Here is a 24,268-nt window from a genome sequence, read left to right as displayed (position 1 = left end):
AGGCTTTGAAAATTATTTTAAGTCAAGAAAGATGTAGGCATTTTTGTGCATAGATAAATTGTACAGTTTTGAGTAATGACAATTTCTAACATCAAAGCTAACTGCAGACACCTTGGGTGGAGTTTCTCTGTCTCTAAACAATGTGGTCAATGGTGAGAAAGTTGGGAAAATAGGCCAAGAATGTAAAAGTGAGATTCATAGTGGAAGGAAAAGTCGGTAAAGTTTGAATGGCTAGATGAAAATGACAATAGTGAGTGGTTAATTGGCACACATTTACATAGTTTTATAACTTAATCTCACTTCATTCACACACAGGCTGCTATTCCCCCTGAAACTGGTGAGAAATTACACAGCACCAACTCCTGACTTGAAAATCGAAGTGACTGAATTTTAATTAAAATCAGCTAAGTGACATTTTGTGGAGTTTCTTGGGGTGTTTCTCTCCCTGAACCTAAACATGTTTTCTCAAGCAATTGTACACTGCTCATCTCATTATGTAAGCACCCTTCCTCCGTGGCGCTATACTCATGGTATCACTTTCAGTGGAAGTACTGTCAGAGCTGGGATTAAGAGGCATGCCCACCACCACTGCCATCTTCAAATCCCAGCTGTGCTGCAGATCAATTGCTGCCAGCCAAGGAACTGCTATTTGCAGCTGCAGGTTTGGAAGAGCTGTCCCAGAGACGGCTAACAGAAGCATGTTGACACCCCAATTTACTGATGGACAGGATAGTGGAGAGAAAGGCTGTCCTTTTTCCTCAGGACCACCAGTAGAGATCACATCACTGGATCGTGCCAGACCACCTTTAGTTACCATCGGCTCAGTGCGGGTTCGCACTGTGAAGGAATGTCCAGCAATGCCACAAGATACTTCATGATCTTCTGTGCTCTGATCTGCATTTTGTTACCTCACACTCTCTTACTCTGGTACTGCATCCACTTTCCACCAAAGCTTATGATTTACTTGTCACGATTGCGTGGAGCACTTTCCCTCGCATCCTCTCACCCATCCCAACTCCCGAGATTACTAACCCTTCACAATTTCTGCTCACTCACTCGGGCAGCTCACCACCTACTTTCCTCCTGCGCCAGCTGTAATAGCTGTGCTAGCCACCTTTGTCTCACTCAGTTCTTCCCTTTGTCTCATTGCAGGAGACAAAGAACCCCACAGTAGGTTGGAGAGAGAGCCAAGACAGTTGACAAAGTGCACAATATTCTTCTCCTCACCCCTACAAGATGAAAGTCCTCAACCTAGAGGGAAAGGACTGTGACTGCTTATGTGACGATGCGAAGAACTTCCATGTAATGGCAACCATATACAATTCATTGTCTCATGCTGCGCTGCTCTCCCATTACTCTCACGGTGAATGTAGTCTTAAACTGCTCAGGCAGCCACCTCTATTTCACAACACATTCATTCTTTTGTTTTCTGCAGGCACCATCTAGCCCCTCAAGACAACCTCCTCTTCCACTTCTAAGGAAACCATCGATCATTCAGAGGAAGCAGTGATAAGGCTGTCTCCTGCACACTCCCCACATCAGATATGGACATCTCAGAGGGTACATTTGCTAGATTAGAGTCAGCAACACATTCTGGTGAGAGCATCACCGCCACATCTCCACAATGCCAAAGGAAAATGTACCACACTGAGAGGACGGCTAGGTGTACTGTTTGTAATGAGGTCAGCTAGGTGGACCTCATAGGATATGAGTTCCATGATTGAGGATGGTAATCTTGTCCAATCAGTGAGCCTAGACTGACAGATATAAACAGGAGTGTCAGAGGTTCTGATCACTCTGAGAGTTGACTCTGAGGAAACTGAGTCAGTGTCAAGGTCTTTCCACATATAAATAAAGGGCGACTTGGTGATGAGATAGTGGTCTCTGTGGAGTTATTTCACTCCTTGACAATGTTAAGAATACATTCATTGTGGTGATGATGTGGACGAGCTGGTGTTAGACTGGGGTGTACAAAGTTAAAAATCACACAACACCAGGTTATAGTCCAACAGGTTTATTTGTAAGCACTAGCTTTCAGAGCACTGCTCCTTCATCATGTGGTCCACCTGATGAAGGAGCAACGCTCCGAAAGCTAGTGCTTCCAAATATATCTGTTGGACTATAACCTGATGTTATGTGATTTTTAACTTTTCACTGTGGTGGTAATGGGACAGTAGCACTGCACAATGAATCTTACTTCATTGCCGTTACATGGAGACCATGGCAACCCAACATGATCCTCTTCCGCAAGCTCTTATACAGGGCGAGGAGGTGAATATTGACCATATCACCAGCTGTCTTGGTTGTTTTAGCCCTACTGTGGCCCATCTTCTCCTGGAATGAGTGGAGTGAAAGTGGCTGGCAAAACTGTTAGTATTGATGTAGGAGGAAGAACGTTAGTGAGCTGTCCTGAGTGAGTGAATAGGAAGTGCAGAAGGCAAGAAGGGTTAGTAATTTGGGGGCATTGGCATGAATGAGAGCTATTGAGTGGAAATGCTGGTTGGAAAAGTGAGAGTGTAGAGCATGAGCTTCTATGGGAGATGGGTGTAGTAACCAAGTTCGACTGAGTATGAGGTAGCAGAAAGAAAGTAGTGTTACTTACACTCGTGGAGCACAAATTAACCTTTCTGCAGCACTTTTGGACAGTGGAAATGGCACTGATCCAATTGGCTATTTGAGACCAGGTTGGTAGCCTCTGATGCTGTGATTTCCTCTGACTGTCCTAGGAATAGACGATAGCTCTCTTCTCCACTATCCAATCCACCTCGGAGTCATTGCTGACAAAGCAAGGTGTAACCTTCCCTCTGTCAGACTTCTGCTTTGGAATTGTACAGTGACCCACTGTGAAGGGAAATTCCTGGCTTGCAGCATTTCACATAGTGCATAGCTGGGTTTCAAACATGGCAGTTTGAATGCCATGAGTATTTCCATGCTGCCGAGCACAAGACTGTATGACAGTGGTGTGTCGTGGTGACACGGTACGTACTTAATGATGTGAAAAGCTGAGAATTGCCTAGAAACAGTCATCAGGGCTAATGGAGTGAGACCATCTGTGAAACTCCCCAAAATTAACAATTAGCCAAAACATGAGAAAATTCAGCCTTTTGTTTCCCTGGGAGCATGTGTTAATTTTTAAAATCCAAATTTGGATTTAATCTAGCTGGTGTAGTGGTGAGAGAGCATAGCATTGTCAGAGGTGTCATCCTTTGTATGAAATGTTAAATTGACAGCTCAGCCCAGTGTTCAGCTGAACATTGAACAATACAATGGTGTACTGAAATGAGATGAAATGTATTTAAAACTATTTTCCTTAAATTATCAAACTCACATATTCAATTGTGGCAAGTTATTGTCATTATTTCTGTAACAGTTATCTCATTCTATTCCTCAGCATATCAGTAGCTAACTGCTTGCCTAGCATAATATGATCCATAAGAATGCAGTTTTGTGCTGCTGAATGTTAATCTTGCATTAAGTATGTTTAGGTTTGTGCTGGTGGAGGTTCAGTAATTTTCACTTCAGCATAAATAAAGAGACACTTAATGCAGTTGTGAGTAGTTGAATTAGGAAAAATGTGTTTCACATTGTAAATAAGTATAAGATTAAGTAAAGGTTGCTTCTCTTATCATGAGTTACCAATTGGCTTTCTGGAATTATAACACTGAATTCACTGATGTCAGCAATGTAATAGTAGATATGCTACATGGTCTGTTCTTAAGCCAATGTGTTTGATAAAAAAGCAGAGGGAAGAATTTGATATAAGCTCAGTGCAATATTATGTGTATATGCACCGAAAGGATGCATTGTTAATGCTCATTTCTACCCTGGTAATGTTTGACCAGACTCATGAATGTCAGGTAGTCAAGGGCTGCTGGAACCAATGGTCTAGAACATTTAGTTGGAAGAAGGAGAAAAGTGGAAGAAATGGAAAGATGCAATCACATACTGTGATGAATTGCTGAAACTAATAACATCATTAACTATTGCTAAAAAGTCAAAGTTAGAACATCCACAAGGTCATTCTCATGCTTTCAAAATATTTTTTAAAATGTTTAGGAAGTTTCCATGTTCAAAATTTTTTTTATGAACCCTATAAAATGTTTAATGAAGTGCAGTTTATGTACAGGAACAAATTGTAAATCAAGGCATTTAGTGGTAAGTTGGTCGTATACCTGTCACACATGAACAGAAGGTGCCTTGTGTGCTGTTTACTGCAATAAAGGCATTAAGGTGCATTTTCAATCTGATGTAAATGTTGAGCAAGGAAAAATGCTGGAGATTTGTGAGAGTGAAGTTTAACATGGATGGTGATGTAAAATGTTTGATATTGCATTTTCCATCCAATATTCATTTCCCAATTTTCATTATACTGAAAATAACTAGTAACAGATGCAATAACACACATCCAAATTTCACCAGCTGTTAATATCCTTCATAAAGTGAGGAATCATAAGGGTTACATTTGGTTTGAGATACCTAAAGTTTTCATATGATTCTTGAGTTTTGTTTCCTGAGGTAATGAATTGCAAATGTGACTCTTTTTTTCAAAAGAGCAAGACAGAAAACAGGAAACTACAGGCTGGTAAGCAGAATATCCCCATATTTTTAAGGTCTGTTAGTTTACCCTGTGTGAATCAGTCATTTGAATCCTTTTTTTATTAATTCATGAGATGTGGGTTTTGCTGGCTAGCCAGCATTTATTGCCTGTCCCTAATTGCCCTTCTGAAGGTGGTAATGAGCTGCTTCCTTGAATTGCTGCAGTCCAGCTGCTATGGGGTGACCCACAATGTTGTTAGGGAGCAAATTCCAGGATTTTGACCCAGCGACTGTGAAGGAACAGCAATATATTTCCAAGTCTAGATTGTGAACATCTTGGAGGGTAACTTGTAAATGGTAGTGTACCCATATATCTGTTGACCTTATCCTTTTAGATGGAAGTGGTCATGGGTTTGGAAGGTGCTGTCTGAGGATCTCTGGTGTATTTCTACTGTGCATCTTGGAGATAGTACACACTGAGCACTAGTGGAGGAGGAAGTGGATGTTTGTGGATGTAGTGCCAATCAAGCAGGTTGCTTTGTCTCGGATGGTGTTACATCTCTTGAGTGTTTACTTAGATTTAGATTACTTACAATGTGGAAACAGGCCCTTCGGCCCAACAAGTCCACACCGACCCGCCGAAACGCAACCCACCCAGACCCATTCCCCTACATTTACCCCTTCACCTAACACTACGGGCAATTTAGCATGGCCAATTCACCTAACCTGCACATTTTTGGACTGTGGGAGGAAACCGGAGCACCCGGAGGAAACCCACGCAGACACGGGGAGACTCGTGTGCAAACTCCACACAGAGAGTCGCCTGAGATGGGAATTGAACCCGGATCTCTGGCCCTGTGAGGCAGCAGTGCTAACCACTGTGCCACCATGCCGCCCACCCTGTGCCACCGTGTTGTAGGAGCTGCACCCATCCAGGCAAGTCACATTCCTGACTTGTGCCTTGTAAATGGCGAACAGGCTTTTAAGCGTCAAGAGGTGAGTTACCGCAGTATTCCTAGCTTCTGACCTGCTCTTGTCGTCACTGTATTTTTATGGCAGGATCAGTTCAGTTTCTGGTCAATGGTAACCCCCAGAATATTGATAGTGGGGTATTCGTTGATGGTAACACCAGTGAGTGTCAATGGGCAGTGGTTAGATTGTGTCTTATTCATTATGGATATTGCCTGGCTTCTATGTGTTACAGCTTAAAAATGTGTTGCCGGAAAAGCGCAGCAGGTCAGGCAACATTAAAGGAGAAGGAGAATCAACGTTTTGGGGCATAATGCCACTTGTAAACCTAAGCCTAGTTATTGTCCAGATTTGTTACATTGAACATGGACTGCTTCAGTATCTGAGGAGTCAGGAATAGTGCTGAAACATTGTGTAATCATCAGCGAACATCCCGACTTCTGACTTTATGATGGAGGGAAGGTTACTTATGAAGCAGCTGAAATTGGTTGGGCCTAGACACCACCCAGAGGAACTGCTGCAGAGATGTCCTGGTTCCAAGATGATTGACTCCCAACCACGATGACCATCTTCCCATGTACCACGTATAACTGCAACCAGCGGAGATTTCCCCCCAATTCCTATTGATTCCAGTTTTGTTAGAGATCCTTGATACCACACTCAGTTGAATACAACCTTGATGTCAAGGGGTGTCACTTTTCCCCTACCTCTGAAATCGACTGTTTTGTCTGTGTTTGAACGAAGGCTATACTGAAGACAAGAGCTGACTGGCTCCAGTGGAACCCAAACTGAGCATCACTGAGCAGGCTGTTGCTGAGCAAGTGCTGCTTGATAGCTTTGGTGATGACACCTTCCATCACTTTACTGATGATCGAGAGTAGACTGTTGGGCGGTAATTGGCCGAGTTGGATTTGTCTCTAATGATCATGGTCCTAAGCACTGCATTGAGAATAGGGTGTTTACGGTGGAAAATGTCGGAATCTACTATCAAGTAGATTATAGTAGGACATTTGGAAAATTGTTATACAAACAGGTAGAGTCAACGTGGTTTCTGAAAGGGAAATTATGTTTGACTAATTTATTAGTGTTCTTTAAAGAGGCACAAGCAAAGTAGATGAAAAACCAGTAGATGTAGGTTTCCATAAAATGTTTAACAAGTTGCCATCAAAGGTTACTATGAAAATTAATGGGGTAAAATATAAGCATGGATGGAGAACTTGCAAGCTAAGAGGAAGCAGAGGGTAGACATAAATGGGCCATTTTCTGCTTGGCAGTGTTGAAATTGGAGTCCATTTAAAACTGATTTCCTGTGTTTTGAGAGCATATGTAACTGTTGCTACAGTTGTTATTTGGTTTCCCCACACATAAACAAGTACTCGTTAAAAAGACAAAAGAAAAGTGACATTAAAGGCCACTTTTCTGTTGACATCAAAGAACCATCTGGCACCATGTGTACACTATTATCAATGCAACAGTTTGTAAAAAGAAAGAATGAAAATGAAACTGCAGATTAAGGTAGCCAAGTAAGGATTGGTTATCCTGAAGTCATGTGCAGCTATCCAATGATCATTGGACAGAATGATTCAAATGATTGATTCACACAGCATAAACTAGCAGACCTGAGAAATTTGGGATATTAACAAGCAGCTCCTGTCACAGGACAGTCACAGAGTCATAGATATATACATTACCGAAACAGACACTTCGGTCCAACTCATCCATGCCGACCAGATATCCCAACCCAATCTAGTCCCACCTGCCAGCACCTGGCCCATATCCCTCCAAACCCTTCCTATTCATATACCCAACCAGATGCCTTTTAAGTGTTGCAATTGTACTAGCATCACCACTTCCACTAGCAGCCCCTTCCACACACGCACCACCCTCTGCATGAAAAAGTTGCCCCTAAGGTCTCTTTTATATCTCTACCCTCTTGCCCTAAAGCTATGCTCACTAGTTCTGGACTCCCCCATCCCAGGGAAAAGATCTTGTCCAATTACCTTATCCATACCCCTCATGATTTTATAAACCTCTATAAGGTCACCCCTCAATCTCCGATGCTCCAGGGAAAACAGTTCTCGGCAGGCAGCTCTTTATAGGGCAGTCTCATCAGGGAGTTGTCTTCTTGGTTGGAAGATGGACCAGAACAAAATTGAGGGAAGACCTATCGCCAACATTCTTCAACGCACCTTTTGCTTGGATCCTCAGCTACCTACAAATTTTCAATTCTGCCCACTGACCTTGACATATTTCTATTTGTTTTGGGTGGAAAACAATTCATAGCAATTCAAATAACCCAGACATCATGCTCAGTTCTCACAGGATAATTACTGCCCATTTCCAGTCAAAATCAGCTTACTAAATTTTACAAGCCCATGAAATTGCTTGTGACTCTGAAGGAATAGAATTTCAAATTGACATCTGATACTGCCATTTGGCCATCTATTGGGAGAAACAATCTGATTTTTGTTTCCAATAAATTATCGAGCTAGTACTGCATTCCTGAGAACTTTGAAGTCTAAGAAGTATTTTTTAAAAGGAAAATTCATAAGGGAATGTGGGCTTTGCTGGCTAGGCCAATATTTATTCCTCATCCCTAATTGCCATGGACAAGATGGTGGTGAGCTGCCATGTTAACCCATTGTAGCCCAATCAGTGTATCTGACCAATCCCGTCAGGGAGGGAGTGCCGGGTAGTTGACCCAATGATAATGAAGGAATGGCAATATTATTCCAAATCAGGATGGTATGTCACTTGGAGGTGAATTTGCAACCAAATGTGTTCTTATAAGTTTCTTACCAGCTGCATGGGCTTCTAGAACTGAAAGTCAATGCCACAATCAGTGTACCAACAGGCTGAGTGCTTAGTGTATGTCAGGTTGGTTTGCTGAGGTGGTAGTTGGGGGTCAATTGGGACAAGTCTGATCAGGGGTATGGATTATAGGCTTGGTGGGAGGGGGAGTTGGGTTGAGTTGAGTTGGGTAGGAATGGGTGAGGTATGGATAGGGGAGAGGGGAAAGTAGAACAGAATGTTGGATCCATTGGAATTATAGTGGGGCAGCCATGAATCAGGCTGGGATGGGTGTGGGCTCTGATGGAGAGTATTTTGGGTCCAAGAGGATTTGTGGGAGTCAAGGTTGGGTGGGTCTGGAGGTCTCAGTTGGAATTGGAATCAGCTCTGGGGCTGTAGTGTATCTGTGGGGTTTTGCAGGGACAGTCGAGTGTGGTGTGGATAGAGACTTGGGCATCTACAGGTGGTCTTGGTGTAGGGCATCAGTAAGTTAGAAGTTAGAGCAAGTTTTAGTTCTTCTAAAACTTCCTGAGTAACTATTAAGGTAAGTTAGTTAGAAGCCTCTGACGTTTCTGACTCAAAATCAAAATTGTGGACTTTTTTGGGAGTTCCCAGGTGCTGGGTAATTGCCCATCAGAATTTTCAACGTTCTGAATAACTTGAGTGTAAGTCAGCTTAATCATGGCTTCAGCAATGGTCCTGGTTAATAGCTTTTACCTTATAATTCAGCAATAACTTTCTTCATATTCGAATGTCGGGGCACTTCAAAGGAAGAGGAAACCTTGAGCAACCACAAGCAAAGGGTTTTCCTCTCAGGTTGAATGAACGAACCCAGGCATGCTGCAGCACATTTGTTACATGCTTTCCTAACCTTTGGTGTGGTCTGTCATGACCACAGCAATATTCCTGATCATAAGTTTTTGTTCTAATTTTAAATTATTATGAGACCTAAAATATAACAAGGGAAAAACAAGAGCAATGCTATCACAGACAAATTGCATGGGAGAATGATCAGATAAGACAACAGCAAACAATGGGTGACATTCAAACAGGATATGCTCCCCATAGTAATAGAGGAAAAGCTTGTGTTGTTTAGCAGAGTAGAGGGCAGTGTTCAGTCCATAGGGGTGGGGCCATAATTGAGAAAATGGGCCTGTCAGGGAGGCACTACCCAACACCCCCACACATTAATCCCACACTAGGCCTTCTCCATCCACTGTAAAGATTACTGCCAGGTACATAGCAAGGACATCCACAGATGTTTAGATGCCCCATTCTCACCTGCAAACCACCCCCAGCCCAGTCAAAGCAAGGGACTATAAGAGTTTGCCCCGATTTCTTTTCATGACTGTACTAACTAGTCGTACCTTCTTCATAGAAATACGAGCCCCGAGGTATGTGTCTATTCCTGCACTTGCTTTAAAATGTTTCCTAGAGAAAAGGCACAGGAGAGTAAAATCAGCAAAAGTTAACAATCAATCTTCTGTGATGCTCCTAAAAGAAATAGTGAATACAACAGTGTGATGATTTTATTTTTGTTAAAACAAAATTGAATCTTGACTGAGTTTTGAAACCACCATTTAAATTGGTGACACTGAACAGACTTGAAGGCTTTATATTCACATCTAATTTTCACTGTGGCTGTTGAGTTCAATCAAGTTAGCCTCAGATAGTGAGGGGAAGAGAATTAGCTCAATTCCCACTCATAACCTTTGGCTTACAGTTCATTTTATGCTGAGATATGATGGGATTCGTTCAGCTAATCAAAACCAGTTAATTAATATGCACACATATGTGAATGATGGCTGCATGGTTTAAGTTACTGTAGGGTGTCAGCAGCCGGAAATCTGTATCCAGAGCAGAAGTCACTGTGTTTCAGAGAGGAAATTGAGGGTGCAGGGAGTTGGCCTTCCGATAGCTGTGGGAAAAACACATCAAGAAGATGTTGGCTGCAACACAATCCTGTTCCATGTTTACATTTGACAGCAAAAAGCAAAATCAACACTAATACAACTACAGGCATTAAAAGTCTGATCATTGAAGAGCACTTTTTGGATAAAAAGGTTACAACCTCACCTATGCTGTTTCAGCAACATTTTCCTTTAGCAAACTATTTTATATTTGTTTACAACCCACGAGGAGCTGATATGTCTTAAAACTCAGAGTAGTTAAGAATTTTGCCCTGGCAAATTTCCACAAATTCAAGTTTTTAAAGAAGAATCCAACATTGCTGAGGCAGTTTGGGTATGAAAGTGTGGCATGAAAAGCACAGCAGGTCAAGCAACATCTGAGAAGCAGGAGGGTCAATAATAAGCCCTGATGAAGAGCTTGTGCCTGAAACATTGACTCTCCTGCTCCTTGGATGCTGCCCGACCTGCTGTGATTTTCCAGCGCCACACTTTTTGACTTTGATCTCCAGCATCTGCAGTTCTCATTTTCTCCAAGTTTGGGTATAATCCATCTTCAAGTGCCTGAATAAATGTGGGTCCAACAACATGCACAAGTCCAGGACAAAATAACCTGCTTGGTCAGCACCACATTCACCAATAGTGTATGTGTAACTTGACACAGGGCAATGAGTGAGCATCATACAACATTGAATGACAAAGCAGATGCTAACAACAATGAAACTTGGACTTCTACAGCTTTCTTAACATAATATGAATACCGTGAGAATCACAGTTCCTGTTCCTTGGATGCTGCCTGACCTGCTGCGCTTTTCCAGCAACACATTTTCAGCTACTGTGAGAATCAGACAATGAAGAGCAATAGAATGAAGATCGAATCACACAGAAAAGTAGGATTGGGTATGCTTTTGAAAGTGGGGAGAGAATTAGCAAGGCTTTAAGTCTTAGGAAAAAGACTTTCAGAGGTTAGGGACCAGTTGGTCACCAGCAGAAGGAAGGGAATGTGTAGAAAGGTAGCATCAAAAGGCATGAATATAAAACAAAGAACTGCAGATACTGGAGATCTGAAACACAAATTTCTTGAGGAATTCAGCAGGTTTTACAGCATCTGTCCAATGACCATTCTTCAGACTGTTTTCTCTCCACTCATGCTGCCAGACTTGCTAAATGTCTCTGAAAATTTGGTGTTGTATATATCAACAGGCAGGAGTTGTTTTCCAGTTATAGATGGTGACTATGCTAGGAGAGGTTTGTAATGAGGGAATTGAAGTTGAATTTGAAGATATAAAATGATCAAATTGTGAGATTTCCATTGATTTGTAGTAGGATTATTAGGTTGGAGGTGGAGTTAAACAAATGCAAAGTAGTGGAGATAGGAAAGTCATTTCTTGGTGATTGATAGGAAGTGAGATTGGATATTTTGCTTGAGACCAAATCACCAACAAAATAGCATGGCTGGTTCAATTTTAATGAACCAGGGAACACATTGATACACAGGAGTTTCCTTGAACAAGAGCTAAATAAGATGCCTTTTGTCTATGGAAACTCCAAGTTCAGCCAAACCTGATGTCAGACAAGTAATCTAACAGCTGGATGATGGTGATGGTGGAAGTAGGACTGAGTTCCATCATCACATACATCAAAACTGATTCCATGCCTATAGATTATGGCATCACAGGCATGAAGAAAATCAACAGAGGCACCAATAGGATTTTGAGGTATCTCAAAAGTAAAGAAAGGGTCACATTATAATTAAATAGAATGCAAGTTCAATTCCCACTTTACAAAATTTGAGTTTAAATTCAGTTTTTACAAAAATCTAAATCAATCCAGATTTTATTTTTAAAAGCTTTGAAGGTATCTGATTATAATGAAATCTTAACTAGTTCACAAATATCCTTTCCAGAGGAAAATCTGTCATCTATATCTGGTTTATAAGTGATTCCTACCCCACATCAAAGTAGTTAACTTTTAACTGCCCTCTTAAGTGGCTCAGCAAGCCAGTTGTGACAAACTACTACAAGAGATGCATTTGGATGCTAGACTCTGGCCTACGCCATGATCCTGTGATAAATTTACTATTTCACTTTGTTTTGCTGCTGGCAAAGTTACTGTTTGTAACTAACCTGTACTGTGCTTTTACGGGTCTTGCAAGAAATCATTTCTGAAGCTGAAGTGTTGGCAATGCAAATTAACTGTTAAGAAACTTTGTATACATACATGAGTATGCACTTATTAGTGCTTCTGTTTTTCAATTAGGAGCCTATATCAATCAAACAGTTAACAACAATGCATATTGGGCGGCACAGTGGTTAGCACTGCTGCCTCACAGTGCCAGAGACCCAGGTTCAATTTCCACCTTAGGCTACTGTCTGTGTGGAGTTTGCACATTCTCCCCGTGTCAGCATGGGTTTCCTCTGGGTTAGCAGAATTGGCTACGCTAAATTACCCGTAGTGTTAGGCGAAGGGATAAATGTAGGGGAATGGGTCTGGGTGGGTTGCTGTTCGGAAGGACGGTGTGGACTTGTTAGGCCGAAGGGCCTGTTTCCACACTGTCAATAATCTAATCATAAATATAATTAGGAGATCTGCATGATTTAAATATTATATATGCAATATATGTGAAAAGACTAACAGAAATGAAAGTTGGTGGCACAGTAGTAATGCCACTGATATTATAATCCAGAACCCCAGGATAATCTTCTTCTTTTCAGCATTAATGTTTGTTTTGGGTAATCATTTAATATGGCTCAAGAAATTATTTTCTGCAAATCACTCATGTCATATGTTTGGTGAATGCTCAAGAATTAATATAGTAGATTTATAGATTGGATCATACATGTGACACCAGTCACTAAATCAAACTGGAATTTTAGTGCATAGTGACATTGCCATTCCAGGATCAGTGTGAAGCAGTTATGGAAGCCGATTGACTCAAAAATTATATCACTTGAAAATTAATCATAAATTAATGTTAAGTGTTTAATAAATACCACAGATGGTTCACAATGGGCACTTATAGAAGAAGTTTATTTGGGGCAGGGAAGCCAATATACAGTGGCCACAATTGCATTCCTCAAAAATGCACCTTATCATTAAAAAAAATTCATACACTTTCATTTGGAGTCAAAAATTTTGCAAGTTACCCAATATACAGATAGACAAAAGATAAACCCCTGTTAACAAAATCAAGTTATTACATGATCACCATGAGGCCTGTATTTTCATTCTGTATTTTTAATAAATCTGCCATATTGGAAGATTAGCCCGGGGTTAGCATGATTGGTAAAGGCGTGTTCCTAGGGTTATTTTACTTCACTAGGTGGGGGTGCTGTTCCTACAGCAAGTACTGTTGCCATTGTAATGGTTGTTACTAATAAAAGTTGCTCCAAATCCTGTCTCAATGTCATCATATGGCAAGGTGTCTTCATCGTTCACATCTTGGTTCCTCCACACTGCCAATTTAATCACTAGTTACAGCAAACTTTATTTCAACTGGCTCCTTATGAGCCAGCACTCTCGACAAACTGGCAAAAATTATATACCTGAAATACTGAAACTTTATCATTATGAACTCTGCAATATTTGAGTAGTCAGTTGAGAAAGCTCTCTGCTGCTAAGTTTTATTTAAAGTTGCATTATTATTTAAATGATTTATGCTGTAGTCAGTTGAGAAAGCTCTCTGCTGCTAAGTTTATTATTTAGATGATTTTTGTTGTAAATAAAACATCAGTGATGTGAATACCCACACATTATGTTGGGTATTACTCAGTATGTGTTTTTACATTGACTGCATATGGACCTCTTGATCAACTGGAATATTTGATCAACCACCACACTCCTGGCCCTTTAATAAAAAGCTTGCTGTGTTTGATTTTATTGAAAGCTGCTTCTTGTTCTGCACTGCACACCCTTAGCACTGACCTTGCACAGATATTTGCACTCTGATACATTAAACAAGAACTTTGCAAATCCATTTGCAAATCCAATAAATCACAGCATTGCTTTTAAATTCATTGGCTACTGCATCTCTGCAATTGCTCTTACCTCATCAGGTTCTAAGCAAAATCCTTTTGCTGTTAAAACATGACCTATTAAATTGGCTTCAGGCATCTACGGTTGCGTTGGAATCTCGTTCACCTTCAGGTTCACCTGGCAGACTTTTTCTAGCTATTGCATTAGAATCTGATCACTGTTTACAATGGTTTCTTCCATTGTGTCCCCATAGGCATAGGCTAGGAGACCATCCACAGGTTTCCATTTCAGGGAGAACACTGCTGAAGATATTGTGCTGTCTACATTGATATCTTTTTATAATAGCCATTCCAAATGATATTCACAATTATCTGTATCTTGTGAGTGGCATCCAGAATATAGATAGAAATTTCTGCTTTCATTCAGCTTGACCTTCATATCAATATTAGATCTTTGCTTTGGCAATTTGTGTCAAATTTTATTCAAAAATTGGCATAAACAGGGAGACTGTCAAAGATTTATACAGATCCTGAGGATCGATTCATATTCTCGTTTACGGAGTGTGTTCACTATTGTGCTGCTAATCCAGCCTTCAGTGTTGTCATTTTCAGGTTGGACTTGAGGGCAACTGGAACTCTCTTCAGCAGATGTTAGTCTCACCCACTTCAAGGTGATATTTACCAGGAAGGCATCTGTAAAATCAACCTTTCAATCTTCTATGATCTGTTTGGTAGTCAGGGGCCTGCAAAATGCTTCAAATTTCTTTTGTCATGATTCATGTTTCTTATTCATTCTTCTGTTCTGAAGAAGAGTCATTGAGCTAGAAATATTAGCTCTGTTTCCCTCTCCACAGATACTGCCAGACTGTTTTAAAAAATTCTCAAGGTCAGGTTCGTAGGAGAGTAGTCTGACACAGAACAAACGACCAAGAGGCGAGTCTGCTAGAATATGGGCATTTTATTCCCCGCATCGTCGCCACAACCAGGTCCAAACAACGGGTCTGGCTTATACTCACTCTACATATTACCAAAACTGGGAGCCGTCAGTTCTCGTAGAGCGGTTGCCAACAATCCACGCTCGGCGGTTAAACGTAACCCCGGAGCAGACTCACCGAACTGGAGACTTTTTCAGCTGATATACTCCCTTCCAGATATAAACATTCATGTGAACAGCAGAGCAAGGCTAAAAAACACATTCCATTCTGGTTACATACAGATAAGAAGATTCACACGGGACTAAGCAACACCTCCATTCCGGTTAGATTCACACATGTATTGGGACATAATTTTTAACCGTTTCACCACATTCCACTGCTTGGAATTTTACACCACATTCCACTGCTTGGCCCAATACATGTGTTACATTATGATTCACACATGTATTGGGACATAATTTTACACCACATTCCACTGCTTGGCCCAATACATGTGTTACATTATGCTTAATTCAGTTCAATTCGTTTCAGTTAATTTCAGTTCAGTCAATTCAGTGTAATTCAATTCAGCTCAGTTCAGGTCTGTTCAGTTCAATTCAATTGTGTTCAATTCAGTTCCGTCCATTTCAATTCAATTTAGCTCAGTTCCATTTCGTTCCGTTCAATTTGATTCACTTCAGTTCCACTCAGTTCAGTTCAGTTCAATCCCATTCAATTCTGTTAACTCCGCTTCAGCTTTTTGGACATGCCCACATCCTCCGCTGTACCCCAGGCAAGGGGTTCTTCGGCAGGACTGGGATCCTTTCTCAAACAAACTGCCACGTACATGCCCACATCCATGCCATCCCGGGACGGTCGGGACCTCCACAGTTTGTTCTTCTGGTTTCTTAGTCTTTTTCCAAAACATTGTTCTGTATCAAAATCTCTCCTCAATTGCGATTGATCCTGCTCGACTACGCCAAATGTTTTAAAAAATTCTCAAGGTCAGGTTCGTAGGAGAGTAGTCTGACACAGAACAAACGACCAAGAGGCGAGTCTGCTAGAATATGGGCATTTTATTCCCCGCATCGTCGCCACAACCAGGTCCAAACAACGGGTCTGGCTTATACTCACTCTACATATTACCAAAACTGGGAGCCGTCAGTTCTCGTAGAGCGGTTGCCAACAACCCACGCTCGGCGGTTAAACGTAACCCCGGAGCAGACTCACCGAACTGGAGACTTTTTCAGCTGATATACTCCCTTCCAGATATAAACATTCATGTGAACAGCAGAGCAAGGCTAAAAAACACATTCCATTCTGGTTACATACAGATAAGAAGATTCACACGGGACTAAGCAACACCTCCATTCCGGTTAGATTCACACATGTATTGGGACATAATTTGTAACCGTTTCACCACATTCCACTGCTTGGAATTTTACACCACACAGACCTATTAAGTTCTCCAGCACATTTTGTTTTTATTTTATATTTTTTCAGCTGTGATGAATAGATTTCACATCATGTCTACTGTCTCGAATTCCAGATCTTTATTCTTCTCATTATATTGGGCACTCACCATCATTTGCCCTCTTGACATCAGTATAGTTTCACCATATAGTTTCGCCACATCTTTGGGTCATCACTTTACGCCATTCAGCACAGGTCTGCGAAAATCATAATAACTCATTAAAGCATCACAGATTTCACCTTCATTTGACAGCTTCTTTCTGAAGGCATCATTCTAACAGTCAAAACACTAACCTGCTATATCGTATAAAGTGATTTTCAGAATCATCTGTTAATATATCTCCAGCAACCATAAAGTTTTAAAGGCTTGGTTTACATTTTCGAAGTTGAATGCTTAAATGTAGTGTTTGAACTTATTGCAGTTAAAGCACAGCTTTCTCTTCAGTGTGATGTCATCTGCAACATTAACACCCAATCCTCTGATTGTCATCTTTCTGACTGCTTTTCTGTAAATCTTTGTTTTCCACAAGCTTTTGTTCTCATTCAGTCTGGAATGTCCCTCAGCATTTATGTGAGAGGGGAAAGATATAAAAGAAACCTAAGGGGCAACTTTTCACACAGAGGGTGAAAAGTTCTCCCATTAATACAGGTAGAAAGTGAGGACTGCAAATGCTGGAGATCAGAGTCGAGAGTGTGGTGCTGGAAAAGCACAGCCAGTCAGGCAGCATCTGAGGAGCAGGAGAATCGACATTTCGGGCATAAGCTCTTCATCTGCCTGATCTGCTGTGCTTTTCTTGCACCACACTGTTGACTTCCATTAATACACTTTAGCTGAGACTGACAGCCTCAGAGTTTCTGCACATGTTGAAAGTAAGTTTCTGTTTTCAGCAGATGTGTTATCATGGCAGGATCTCTTATGCCTAAGATAACCCCATCTCTGATTAGATCTGATTATGTTGTTTTTCAGTCATCCAAACTCAGGTGATTCAATTAAATGTATAAGTGCAATTACATGCTTATCAATAGTCTCCTACTGCCCTTGAGCTTTGATTTGAATGCCTTTCATAGCCATGTATTGCAAAAGATGTGTGCAGTTTGTCTTTTATCACCCAGTCTTTGACGAATGAACTCTGTGCAAATGCAGCCACTTTGAGTAGGCATACATAATGACTAAGAACATTAAGCCCATGAAAGGACCTGAATAGTTGATGTGCCACCAAGTTCAGGGTTTACTTGACTATAGCCACAAATGTGGGGGAGCTGATGGTGGTAAGGTTTGTCCTTGTTGACACTCTGGGTACTGCCTCACCAATGCAGCTATGTCTGCATCTAATCCTGGCCACTATAACTTAAGAATCATAGAGAAGTACAGCACCTGGCCCATATCCCTTTGGTCCAACTTGTCCATGCCGACCATATATTCCAACCCAATCTAGTCCCACCTGTCAGCACCTGGCCCATATCCCTCCAAGGTAAAAACAAGGACTGCAGATGCTGGAAACCAGATTCTAGATAAGGGTGGTGCTGGAAAAGCACAGCAGTTCAGGCAGCATCCTGATGAAGGGCTTTTGCCCGAAATGTCAATTTCCCTGCACCTCGGATGCTGCCTGAACTGCTGTGCTTTTCCAGCCCCATATCCCTCCAAACCCTTCCTATCATATATACTCATCCAGATGCCTTTAAATGTTGCAATTGTACCAGCCTCCACCACGTCCTCTGGCAGCTCATTACATACACGTACCACCCTCTGTGAAAAGTTGCCCTTTAGGTTTCTTTTATATCTTTCCCCTCTCACAATAAACCTATGCCCTCTAGTTCTGGACTTCCCCACCTCAGGGAAAAGACTGTCTATTTATCCCTCAGCCTCCGACACTCCAGGGAAAACAGCCCTAGCCTATTCAGCCTCTCCCTAAAGCTCAAATCCTCCAACCCTGGTAATGTCCTTGTAAATGTTTTCTGAACCCTTTCAAGTTTCACAACATCTTTCCAATTGGAAGGAGACCAGAATTGTGCATAATATTCCAACAGTGGCTTACCCAATGTTCTGTACAGCCACAACATGACCTCTCAATTCGTGTACTCAATACTTTGACCAATAAAGGAAAGCATACCTAACGCCTTCTTCACTATCCTATTTACCTGCGATTCCACTTTCAAGGAGCTATGAACCTGCACTTCGAGGTCTCTCTGTTCAGTAAGACTCCCAAGGACCTACCATTAAGTGAAGTCCTGCTAAGATTTGCTTTCCCAAAATGCAGCACCTCATATTTATCTAAATTAAACTCCATCTGCCACCTCTCAGCCCAGTGGCCCAGTGATCAACATCCCGTTGTAACCCTCTTCACTATCCACTATACCTCCAGCTTTGGTGTCATCTGCAAACTTACTAACTATACCTCTTATGCTCACATCCAAATCATTTAAACTTCTCACCAACATCTTCATTTTGGAAATGCCTAGTGGAGTTTAGCTAGTTTCTAGCGGTGGCCTTTGCTCTACTGTTGCACCCCACAATAATACCCCACAATAATATCCTCTACCTAGATCTGGTCTTTCTGGTCCTAAAAGGTTTCAATTCTTGGTGCGACGGCCATTTGGTTTCCCCCATTACCACCAGCTGTTTCAGTTTTGCCAGGGCCAGATCTTTCTGCATCCAAATTTTGATACTGCCAGTTGTGACTGGAAATGTGTCCATAAAGTTCAAAACCATTACAAGATTCTTTCAGTGGCAGTACTACTAGTGGTGCATCTACCAGTGGGAGGCAGCTCAATACATCCACATTCACTACTTGGCTTCCTGGACGGTGTTCCAACTTGTAATTATACACACTTAATATTAGAACTCACCACTGAATTTGGCCTGAAGTTATGGGTGGCACTGTCTTGTCCTCTTTAAGTAGACCTAGCAGGGGTTTGTGGTCAATTATTATTACAAATTTACATCTGTAAAGGTACTGGTAGAACTTCCTGACTCCAAATATGACCGCCAAACCTTCCTTCTCTCTTTGGCAAATGTGGAACATAAATACAATGTCCTGGATGCATAAGCTGTTGGTGTTGCGTTCCATTGGGCCACATATGAGCTAATACTACCAAGATGCCATAAGGGGAGGCATTACACATCAATATCAGATCTTGCCTGGGATCATAGTGTGCCAACACCTTAACAGAATGATAGCTGTTTCTTCACTTTCTTGAACGGTATGGCTTGGCTACCTGACCATTTCCAAGGCTGACTCTTTAAGAGTTGATGCAAACATATCAGGATGGGGGCCAGGTTAAGAATGAACTTTCTATAATAATTCACCAGCCCAAGAAAACACCTAAGTTTCAGTACAGACAGGAAAGCCAAAGCACCTTTGGTTGTCCTCACTTTATCTTCCAACGGTGTAACCCATCTTGTCAATTCTGTAACCCAAGTTGGTCACTTGGGATGCCTTGAACACACAGTTTTCGCTTCTAAGGTGTACACCCATCTAGGAGAAACATCTAAGGGCTCCAGCCTTCTGATTTATGCCTCTAGGCAAATAGCACTGAGCAGATCTTGCAGAATCGTGGGCTTGCTTCCTCATCAACATGCAAGCTCCTTTATAGTCCCTAGACTTTACTGAAAAACTTTTGGGTATTTAAGACTTCACTCAGGCAGCCATTTTCTAATTGAAAAATGTTAAACCAATTGAAGTGAATCTTTCTCAACCAATTTCATCCCATCAGGCTTGGGCATGAGTCTTTTATGAGCATCAGTGGTAACTGAACCATCTGCTTCTCATAAGAGATCGGAACCAAAATTGTATCCTTAATCTGTAAAGGTTCCCTGATATAGGTTCTCAGTCTAACTGAGGTCTTGCAAAAGCTTAAGGATTGGAGTCCAGAGCGAATTTTGTTAATGACTGGTTCTGCAATCACTGAAATGGCCGCATTGGTATAGACATCAATTAGAACAGGGTGACCATTTAACTAGATGTTTATTTTGATTGGCTCTGACTTGGATGTTGCTAAGCAATTTAACTGTTCTAAATCAGTTGTAGATAGACTTTCCAGGATGTGCACTCTCCTGGATACTGTCCTATGATTTCTTTTACTCAGTTTAGGTCTAATGGGACTCTAATTTGCCAGCCAAGATCCTGAAAAAAAATGTTAACTGGCCAAGACTTGGCTTTATTTTGGGTTTTGCTGTGGGCTGACCCATGTTCGTCAAGCTCAGGTTGACTGGCGAGGATGTCCACTTCCATCGGAATACCCTGCAACTCATGCTCCACTTGCTGTATTTTCCAATGATAGTTGTAGTGCCTCTTTGAAGTCCAGTTCGGCTTCAGCTAGTAGGCACTTTTGAATGGTCACATCATCCTACATACTAAACATCTCTCAGCATCTCATTAGGGGTTAAACCAAAGTTATATGCCTCTGCCCGTCATCTTAACATCGTCAAAAATCCTGACACGGATTCCCCTGGTTCTCAAATTGCTGAGTACAAAAGGAAGCCAACGGCACGACTCGTTGGTCTAGGGGTATGATTCTCGCTTTGGGTCTTCAGCTCCGCAGACATGCGAGAGGTCCCGCGTTCAAATCCTGGATGAGCCCTCATTTCTGGGCAGTACAGTGGCTCAGTTGTTAGCACCATTGCCTCACAGCGCCAGGGACCTGGGTTCAATTCCAGTCTCGAGCGACTGTCCGTGTGGAGCTTGCACATTCTCTGCGTGGGTTTCCTCCGGTTGCTCCAGTTTCCTCGCACAATCCAAAAGTGTGCAGGTAAGGTGAACTGACCATGCTAAATTGCCCAAAACATTAATGCTATGTGCATTAGTCAGGGTAAATGTAGGGTAGGGGAATGGGTCTATGTGGGCTCCTCTTTGGAAGATCGGTGTGGCCTTGTTGGAATCTAGGGAGTCTAATCTTCAAAAAAAACCAATAGCATCTCAGAATTAGAGGCTGCTTGGGGTCGTAATATTCCTGAACTAAATCTGACAACTCAGCAAAAGTTTTAGTATCTGGTGCCAGGAGCAAAGGTTGGCTCCTAATAACTGAAAAAGCTGTGGGTCCACAAGCTGTTAGGAGAATTGCTCATGGCTTTTCACCTGCCCCAATTTCATTTGCCCTGAAAAAATAATGTATTCTTTCCACATACTGGGCCCAGTCTTCAACAGCACGATTGAACAAATCAAGCTTCCCAAATAATGGCATGATGCCAGAAATCCTTACTCCAACTCAAAGGCAATTGCTGCAAGTGAATTTCTTTAGGAGCTTGCTTTTATCTTGTCACCACTGGAAGAACTCCAAAAGGCTGGTATCCTTTACAAGTGAAGAGTCGTTGATACACTTGCAACTTCCTCACAGCCAGCTTTCAAAGTGAACACAACCTCTGATACTCCTGAACTGAAAAATGTGTTGCTGGAAAAGCGCAGCAGGCCAGGCAGCATCCAAGGAGCAGGAGAATCGACATTTCGGGCATAAGCCCTTCTTCAGGAATACATTTTTTCCAGCAACACATTTTTCAGTTCTGATCTCCAGCATCTGCAGTCCTCACTTTCTCCTCTGATACTGCTATTTATATCTGTCAGTTAGGATTCCCTGAATGGACCAGATTAACAGCCATTATCAGGGAACTCATAGTTTATGACATCCACCTGGCTGGCCTCATTTCAATCACTCCAGCCTCAATTTTCATGGTGGAGAAAACTAGTACCATTCCAATAATAACCTGTAATGCAGAGGTTATAGGAGGGGAGGAACATGGAATAATCGTCATCATTAAGGGGAAAGTACAGAGCAAACTATTTAAATTGGAGGCGACATGTTCCCAGGACCTGATGAATTACATCCTATGGTTTTAAAAGAAGTGACAGCAGAAACAGTGGATCTACTCGTTATAATATTGCAAAAATTCCCTGGATGTGGGAAAGGTTCTTGTAGATTGAAAAAATGCTCATATAATACCCTTATTCAAAAAGGGTAAATTATAGATCAGTTAGTTTAACATCTTATCATTGGGGAATTATTGGAATCCATTTTTAAATCATAACTGACATTTGGAAAGTCAAACACAAACCATTAGGGTTAGCATGGTTTTATGAAGGATAGATTTTTTTGCTTCGAAGAAGGACCCTGTAGTTGTATATCTGGACTCACAGAAGATATGTGATTAAATGCCACATAAAGAGTTATGCAGAATGACACCAACAGCACAGGTTAAATTGCCACAGCAACTGAGATTACCATGAAGTACTCTCCTGCTGCATGTCTCGCCTTGCCTGAAGCATAATGACCATCAGATTAATCCACCATCAGTTATCTCTCTAATGGGAGAGCACACCTATGGTCTGGTAAGACAATGGCCACTTTACCTTTACCTATTGATAGATGCTGTCGATAACTGTGATCCCAGCATTGATCCCTGTGACACTCAACCAGTTACAGTCTTCTATGAAAACCGAAAGAACTGCGGATATTATAAATCAGAAACAAAAGCAGATGTTGCAGGAAAAACTCAGCAGGAAAAACTCTGGCAGCATCTGTGAAGAGAAATCAAAGTTAACATTTCAGGTCCGGTGACACTTCTTCAGGACTAATTATAGCTAGGAAAATACGGGTTTACATGCAGAAGATACGGTGGGAGGGAGAGTAAGGTAGGGATAGAGCCCAAAAATATAGAAGAACAGTTGGACAAAGGACTGGAGAAAGATTTAGGCTGAGAGGGTGAATACCTGTTAATGGAGACTGTTAGTGGCTAACAATAGGTAATGTGTAATGGCATTCTGGATTAGTGGTGCTGGAAGAGCACAGCAGTTCCTGATGAAGGGCTTTTGCCCAAAAAGTCGATTTCGCTGCTCCTTGGATGCTGCCTGAACTGCTGTGCTCTTCCAGCACCACTAATCCAAAATCTGGTTTCCAGCATCTGCAGTCATTGTTTTTACCCAATGTGTAATGGCAGACTATGTGATAACAAGGCCTTGTGTGTGGGGTAGGAGGCCAGGACATGGGGGCCTTCAGGCCCTAAAATTATTGAACTTGACGTTGAGTCCAGAAGGCTGCAGGGACTCCAAGTGGAAAATGAGGTACTGTTTTCAAGCTTGTGTTGATCTTCACTGGAGCACTACAACAAGCCTGAGACACAGAGATGTTGGCCTTCTATGAGTTAACCATGAGTTTTTCTATCAATGCCAATATCCTACCTCCAACACTATGGTTTCTTCCTTATCATATTAAGTAGTCTAATGTGTGGTAACTTATGAAACATCCTTCAGTTCCTGAGCAAACAGTGTCAGTGTTCCAAACACAGGAACAGGCACACCAAATAAATTCCGATTTAACCTCAGCACTTTGAATCTGAAAGTGTGATTACATCCTGCAAGAAAACAATGGGCTGAATGGTCTCCTTCTGCATCCTAACATTTTTGAGATTCTTAAAAGCAGAAGGCATTAAAAACCCGATCTGCAGTTTGTTTTATTTTTACTCTGGCTATCACAGCTCTGACTAAGGACTGGCATTTTTCTGTGTAACAAATTCCAAAAGTAAACTGGGGCGGGAGACACATGGGCTTTAAGCCTTCACTTTAAACATGTAGAAATACTGTAATTTTCGGTCTCACAGTATATTTAAAAGCCCAAACGATGATTCGCACGAAAACACCGCGCACAAGATATTGAGACGCGAAGACATCAAACGTCTCTTGGAAATCGCTCTCTGGGAGGACTGCTCCCTGGGAGG

General features: G+C 41.7%; 1 long non-coding RNA gene across 1 annotated transcript; it reads right to left on the bottom strand.

Annotated features, from left to right (window-relative positions):
* Positions 1-9,916: 9,916 nt before the first annotated feature.
* Positions 9,917-24,164, bottom strand: LOC148150474 (uncharacterized). Its single transcript, XR_015757036.1, has 3 exons — positions 24,150-24,164; positions 14,250-16,760; positions 9,917-10,213 (listed from the first exon to the last, which is right to left on the bottom strand). It is a non-coding gene; the product is annotated as an uncharacterized LOC148150474 (long non-coding RNA).
* Positions 24,165-24,268: the final 104 nt, after the last annotated feature.

This window comes from Chiloscyllium plagiosum, unplaced genomic scaffold, assembly GCF_037043375.1.
Source record: "Chiloscyllium plagiosum isolate Xiang-an unplaced genomic scaffold, Cpla_swu_hap1 HiC_scaffold_4, whole genome shotgun sequence".
Taxonomy (NCBI): Eukaryota; Metazoa; Chordata; class Chondrichthyes; order Orectolobiformes; family Hemiscylliidae; genus Chiloscyllium; species Chiloscyllium plagiosum.
The sequence above is the reverse complement of the archived record's forward strand: the minus strand, read 5'-3'. Positions and strand labels throughout refer to the sequence as shown.